Raw genomic sequence first — 7,522 nt, 5'->3', positions numbered from 1 at the left:
GGCTTTTTAACTATGTCTTAAAATCCAGATATAATAAAAGATGAATACGCTTGACCATATAACAAATAAAATATTTTGCATGGCAAAAACCTCCCATAAATGGTATCAAAAGACAACCGATGAACTGAGAAACAATATTGTTAACATATATCATGGACAAAGGGCAATATCCTTAATATATAAAGAAAGGGAATCAAACACCCAATGAGGAAGAAAAGATTCAAACAGAAAATTCATAAAATGTACATAAAAAGGCTCTTAAACATATGAAAAAACATTAATATGTTTAGAGTTTAATTTTAAATTTTAAATTTAAAAAATTTAAAAAAATAGCGTGAGATATTTCTCATGCATCAGATTAGCAAAGGTTAAAAAACGGAATAATAATGCATCATGTTGTCATACGTTACTGGCAGGAATGTAAACTGATATACAAATGACTGAGGGGAATTTGGCAATAACTATCAAAACTATGTATGCACTTATTTACTCTGGAATCTACTCTGGAGATACACCTACAACAATATGAAAATACACAGTCACATGACTATTCCTCGTGGAATTATTTGTAATTGCAGAATATTGGAAAGAACCTAAATACCCATAGAGGAGGATAGTTAAATAAAGTATTGTGTAGCCATAAAATACAGTACGATACTGTACCAGCTGTTAAAAAAGAATGAAGGGAGTATCTGTGACCTGATATGAGGAAATTTCCAGGATGTACTGTTAGGAGAAAGAGCAAATGCGAGAGAATCTATAGTCTGCTGCCTTTGTGTAAGAAAGAGGAGATACAAGAAAGTACACAAGTATCTGCTCGTGTGTGCCAAAGAAAGACAGGAGAGATAATCCAGAAACTAGAGACTGGTTTCCCAGCAGGGGCTGGGTGGGGGAAGGGGAGGAACAATGGGAACGGGGTGTGGGATGAGGAGGGACTGACACTTTCTGAGTGGACATTTGCATAGCTCTGGCTCTTAGACACAGTGTTATTTCACATTCCTAAGAAAATAGAAAAAAAAAAATTAAACCAGGCTGTGTGGGAAACTCGAAATGAAATATTAACAATAACAAATGAACCCCAAAACGTATCATCAGTTCATGATAGAACTACACTGAAGGGGGTGGGGAAGAAAAGAACTAAGCAAAGTAATATTTGGAAAACAGCATTTTGATTGTACAGTGTAAACATAAAGACAAAACAAAACGAAACCCACAATTGCATACGAATTGTGATTAAATTTGTTATAAGGATCTGGGTTAGCAATTCTGAAACTACTTTATGTGTATATTAGGGTTGAATAAATAAATGAGTAAATCGTAGATAATGAGGACTAGGTTTTTCATTGTTGGAGAAAGAGTTATAAACAAGGAAGGTAAAAAAATATGAACCTGTGATGTTGGACTGGAATCAATTTCTCTTTCTTTCTCTCTCTGCAACTAGATGGCTAGAGAAGTACAGATGTTTGTGTGTACACGTGGGTTGCTATATATACACATATGTTTCCTATCTCTGCTCAGAGGTCCTAGAAGCAATGATTTTCCAATACTAATAGCATATCTTGGGTTTAGATTTTGGTTTCTAAACACCATTTTCCCATAAAAGAAACCAGGGCTCCAGGGAGAGGTGGTTGATTTCAAGATTGGAACAGAGAAATACAGGAGGAGCCTGGAACACCTTTGGTGCCAAAAGTAAGCAATTGCTGCAAAATGGATGGGGGCATGTCAGAAGGACAAAGGAGTCAACCCACAGGAGTTCCTAATGGCAAAGTCTGGAACAAGCTGAGCAGTAATGTAGGATAATAGCCCACAGAACGGCACAACACCATACTAAAGTAAGTACATAAAGGAGGAAGAAACACCTTTTTCTTAAGAAGTACAAACTGCCAGTTATAAAAACAGCCTTGAGGATGTAACGTACAGCACAGGGAATATAGTCGATAATATCGTAATAACTACACGCAGTGCCAGGTGGGTACCAGGCTCATGAAGGGATCACTTCCTACGTTATATAAATCTCTAATCACTGTGTTATACACCTGAAACCAACATAATATTGTATGTCAATTGTAATTGAAAAGTAAATTTTAAAAATAGGCCTTATTTGCTAGAAGGGTTTTCGATTTATGGAACAATTGAGACTATAAAAAGAGAATTCTCGTATGTACCATACCCCATTTCTTCTATTAGTAACATCTTACGTTAGTATTGTACGTTTGTCACAATTAATGAACCAGCACTGACATATTATTGTCGACTGAAGTCCATACCTTACTCTGATTTTTTTTTTTTTAGTTTTTACCTGATTTCCTGGTACATTTGTCACAATCAATGAACCAATATTGATACATTATTGTTGACCAAAGTCCATTCTTTATTCGGATTTTTTTTTTTTTTTAGTTTTCACCTAATTTCCTTTTCTGTTCCAAGATCCCATATAGAATAACACATTACATTTACTTGTCATGTGTCCTTAGGTTTCTCTATACTGTGACAGTTTCTCGACATTTGCTTATTTTTGATGAGCTCGACAGTTTTGAGAAGTACTAGCTAAGTATTTTGTTGGATGCCCCTCTACTACTGGCAATAAGATTCATATCAACGTGTTGATATTGACACTTGTCACCTGGCTGAGGTATTGTTCACCAGGCTCGTTTGCTGTAAAAGTTAATCTCTTCTCCATTTCTCCACAAGGTGCTCTCAGTCAACATGCATATGCCACATTTAAGGATACAGTTTAATTTTAATGGCTTCAGAAATATGGACGTGTTGCACTGTATTTAACCAATTTCTTTTTCAATGGAGATGTAGAGGGTTTTCAACTTTTAATTGCAATAAAGAACCTTGCGATGCATCCTAATCTAGAACATTTATCTCCTTGGGTATTACTGATCATTTCTTTAGGATGAAAAGCAAGAAGTGAAATTGCTGGGTCACAGTACGTGTACAGCACTGTTTTTGACACATCGTATAAAATGGATCTCCAGAATATCTGCGGCAACTCATAACTCCTCCAGCAAGCATGCATCAAGAGCATGCATCATTTCTCTATACCACTTGGGTGTAGCTGAAGTGAGCAAGTGTCAAATAAGATGATGCTGGAGTGGTGGGTGGGCAGAGACAGCCTTTAATTCTCAGTGTAATGGGAGGCCACTGGAAGCTTGGTAGTAGGGGAGCGATCCGATCGGCTTAATGTGATGTGTGCCACATCTTCATTTCTTAAAATAGCCTCTTAGATTATGGCTGGGTGTTTCTTTTTTAACCTTAGTTTCGAAATAAAAGGGCAGCGTGCAGATGATCTCCCCTTCTTTCTCACGCCAGTCTAACTTGCCATCAAGTGGGGAAATGCAGAATACAGGACTGAAAAAGAAGGAGTGCCAAGATGACTTATTCAGGGGGAGGAGGCTGGGTGGCGGTGGGTCGGGGGAGGGATGGGGCAAAGAGCGGGAAGACCCTTCACACTGCTGACGGCTGTCTGAATGACTGTGCTGATGAATTCAATCTTGTCTGCTGCACACAGCGTCCCGCCTTCACATGAAGCGCTATGTGGAGATAAAAGTAACAACACCCAGACAGCTGACAGTTTTCTGCTAGTTTTGAATCTTGGCAGCAAATACGTTCCCCAGGATAAGAAGAACATAAGGAGGAATCAGAAAGAGTTGTTCGGAGATAATTCTGTGCAAGATACTAGATCTATCTTTTGGTGCCTTAGAAAGTCTTCATACAAAGATGTTTAATACCCTTGGGATGACAAAGGGCTGATATAAAGCACTAGAATCTCCTAAATCTTCATAGCTTTTCAAAAATGAGAATTAAAGAGAATTATAGAAACAGTATGTGAACCATTAAGCAGATCCATCAGAAAACTCTGAACATTTAAGGAATAGATGAGACCAATACATTTTGCCATTGATTGGGACATATAAGTACCAAGGTTCTTCAAACATCTCAGGAACAACCAGATGGCCTGTCTGTCATAGAGCGTACTGAGATTTAGAATTAATCTTTAATTACTTATTTATAATTTATAATTACACAGAGAAGGGCAGCTCCATACCACTTGAATAATTTTCTCTGTGGGATTAAGTTGCACTAGTTGAAAGGCACGTTGACTTATTTTGATATTTTATATTTTATTTTGTCTTAAAAAATGTCCAGTGTGACTCACAGAATTGATTTCATAACACATAATGTGAAAAACACTGATGTAGAGACATTTTCCTCAGTTGTCTTGACAGCTTGAGTATGTCTGCTTGATGATCAAAAAAAATCAGATGATCTGCTAAACCGTTGCGGGTCCGGGAACTTTCTTGAAGAGGCAGGTAGGTATGTAGCTTAGATTTTTGATGGGAAGAGTTTTTAAGAATGACAATCATGGTCCGATCTAGTGAAGATGCAGTGAGGTTTTCCCACACTAGGTCGATGATCAGGTTGGAGCTGGTGATATATTTTTAGAACTTTTGAGAAAGGCATCCTTGACCTCCATCCAGCCCAGCACCAGAGCCTTGTGACTCACTGGCTGAGTGGCAGTTCTCCTGGCCCTCGATTCCCTTCACATGGACTCATTGAATCCCTAGAGTCTTAGAAACTTGTATGTCAGGCACCACATCCTCAGGACCAAAATTATTAGTCAGTACTCATGTGAATCTACTGAATAGATTGATCTCGGTGGTCTCCTTTTTCTTAAAGGATTAAATAATCTGACCGAATCCTGCAAAACTTATGGCTTGCACATTTTGGCCACTAAGAGGGCTAAGAAGACTCGGATTAAAGTTTTTCTTCCCCCACCCCCCTAATTATCTCACCACATTGGTATGGCTTTGTGAGCCAAAACAAGCAAGCAAGCAAACAAACCAAAACCCTAAAATATTTCTCTTAAATTGTTATTATTTGTCACTATGGAGTATTTTATCAGGTGATCTACAGATATTTAGATTTTGCCGCTTGACACATCTCTGTAACCAGGCGTGCAAAACAGGACGTAAGCAAAAACTGAACAGAAATGGTCTTAGCAGCATTTACTTCTGAGCTAGAGAGTGCACTACATTCTAGCACCTTTATTTTCAAAGCGAGCAGGCTTTAACGAGCACTTACAGGAAGATAGGAGAAGAGGCGAGGATACAGCACTGTCAGTATATTGGACTAGATACGCCCCTCCCCCCCCTTTTTTTTAAGGATTTTGTATCTTGTTTTGGCTGTCAGAAAGAATCCAGGAGAAAGGGTGAAAAAACAGACTCTAAGATGGCAGAATTTCAGGACTGAACTGGGTGCTCAATAAAACAGTCTAATTTCCCTATTTTAAAGATGAGAATGATTCAATCTGTTTTGGTCTGGTGACTTCCCTAATTCATCTATTGAGCTATTGGAAGGTTTATTCGTTTAGCAGGTAATTATTGGCTATGCATTGAGTCTGTATTGAGTATTACTGAATTTTAGGCACTGAAAAGAGAGTGGCAAGCAAGCTGCAATGCAGTTTATATTTAGGCTGTCACGCTGCTTCTCTTATAAATGATGAGAAGACCAAATATTGTTATGCTTAGATTAGGAAAGGCTAAGGGACAATAATTGTCCACAAGGATATGTAATACTCTGAGGAAGATTTTGACCATTTATTATCACCACGGGGATGAAAACAAGAGCAATGGGTTCATGTGACAGCAGAATGGAGTTCGGTTACAAATAGATCACTTCTTGGATGCAGTGGTCTTTAAACACTGAAATTATCAAGGGAATTTGTTGATAGCATAAAATGAAATACGTATTTATCAGCTTTCAACTTTAGTTTTCTTGCAAATTATTCATTTTGTTTCTCACGAGGTCCCCTTTCAAACTACTAATATCAAGGGTTTTAGTTGGGAAGTTATTTTTTGGTACAAAAGATATCATTGTTGCTCTCTCTGAGATGCTAAAATTCATAAGGACAATTTCGTTATTGTGCTTCTCTGTATATACTGACATTTTGTTCCCACAGCATATTGCTACATAGAAATAGTTAATGAAATATGATATGGATGGGATTCTGAAAATTAGATTGCAAAGTTAAATTCAGAATTTAACTTTTTAATTTTTACCACTGACTTCATATTAAAATATTGAAGCCATATACCCATGGAAGTCATTTGGGTCCTGAGGTTTATAATAGTGTAGTATAATAATAATCACCAAGGGTTGAATTCTCACTTGTGTGAGATACTTTACACTTATGAATTCATACAATCCTCTCAAGCAACCCTACTTTATACCTGGTAAAAGAAGGAAATCCAGAAGATAAAGTACCTTACCCAGTGTCTCACCCTAATAACTGGTAGAACAAGGTTTGGAATCAGACTTAGACTGCCCATGAAGCTACTGAAGCCTGGGCTTTGGAACCCCTGACCTGCATGGGCCCTGCCAGGCCCCGGGAGGTGCCCTGAAAATGTGTTTACAGGCTGACTGACTGTCCTGATTTGCCTGGGACCCAAGTGTTTATTAGGATGCACTAAAACCGAGACTGTCCTGGCAAACTGGGATGGGTGGCTACCCTATCTATCCTAAAGGGTCATATGTTTGTAAAAAAATTGAAAAGTGAGATACTATGATCACAACGGGTTAAGACTGCTGCCTTCCCCCCTCGCATTTCCTTCTCTCTCATCTAATCACCCCTCGTGTCTCTAGAACAGCCCTACACACTTTTGGGTTTTAGCTAAGAGGAGGGTGAGCTGCAATTAGTGAGATACATTTATGTGGTTTTCAGCTACTTCTGTGGACAGTTAGTTTGCCAGTGATCCTGGATTAGAGATGGCTCCCAGGACCGCTCCTATGCTCACCTGGCCAACCCACCTTGCACTGTGACATGAGGATGCAGGGACAGATGTCCCACCATGACATCGATGCATAACAATAGCACCCTGCACCAGAAGTACATGGGAGGTGGAGGAATCACAGGATGTGAGATGTACAGATCAAGAGGCTCTGCTGTAGAAAATTCTTCCAAATCTCACAGCTCATTAGGAAAGAAACTTGAAGTGGTTCTGCAAAATTTAATGACAATCCTACATTTTCTGGATTTTTAATGTTTTACGAAATTTGTAATTTCCTGTGATTTCTTTCTAAATAAGTGCTTACTTTTAAGCTACCTTGTTTTTGTAATTTTGCATTATTCTTAAAGAGGGTCTACCAACTTTAAGCTTTAGGTCCCACGAAACCTAGAATCATCCCTGGATGGCCCTAAGGTCTCAGGTGAGAATATTCCACAGGCTACCCACTTCCTGCCGCCACCCTGGGGCACATTTTCCACTTTTTTTTTTTTTTTTACATGCTTAAAGTGTTTCTTTGATGAAACTGCAGTTGGAACATTTATCTCTATTTACAGATAAAGGAGGACAAGTCGGAAGGAAAAAATATAAATTCTGGATGTGGTGATGGATATGCTGCATGCAGATCCAAGCAAATCTCAGAGAAACTGACAGGCGGAACCGCCCTGGCACACATGGCACACATGGCACACATGGCACACATCCTACTTGTGGGTGAGTGGACACAGGTG

Source organism: Pteropus alecto, unplaced genomic scaffold (assembly GCF_000325575.1).
Source record: "Pteropus alecto unplaced genomic scaffold, ASM32557v1 scaffold11, whole genome shotgun sequence".
Taxonomy (NCBI): Eukaryota; Metazoa; Chordata; class Mammalia; order Chiroptera; family Pteropodidae; genus Pteropus; species Pteropus alecto.
This window is presented reverse-complemented; position numbering follows the sequence as displayed.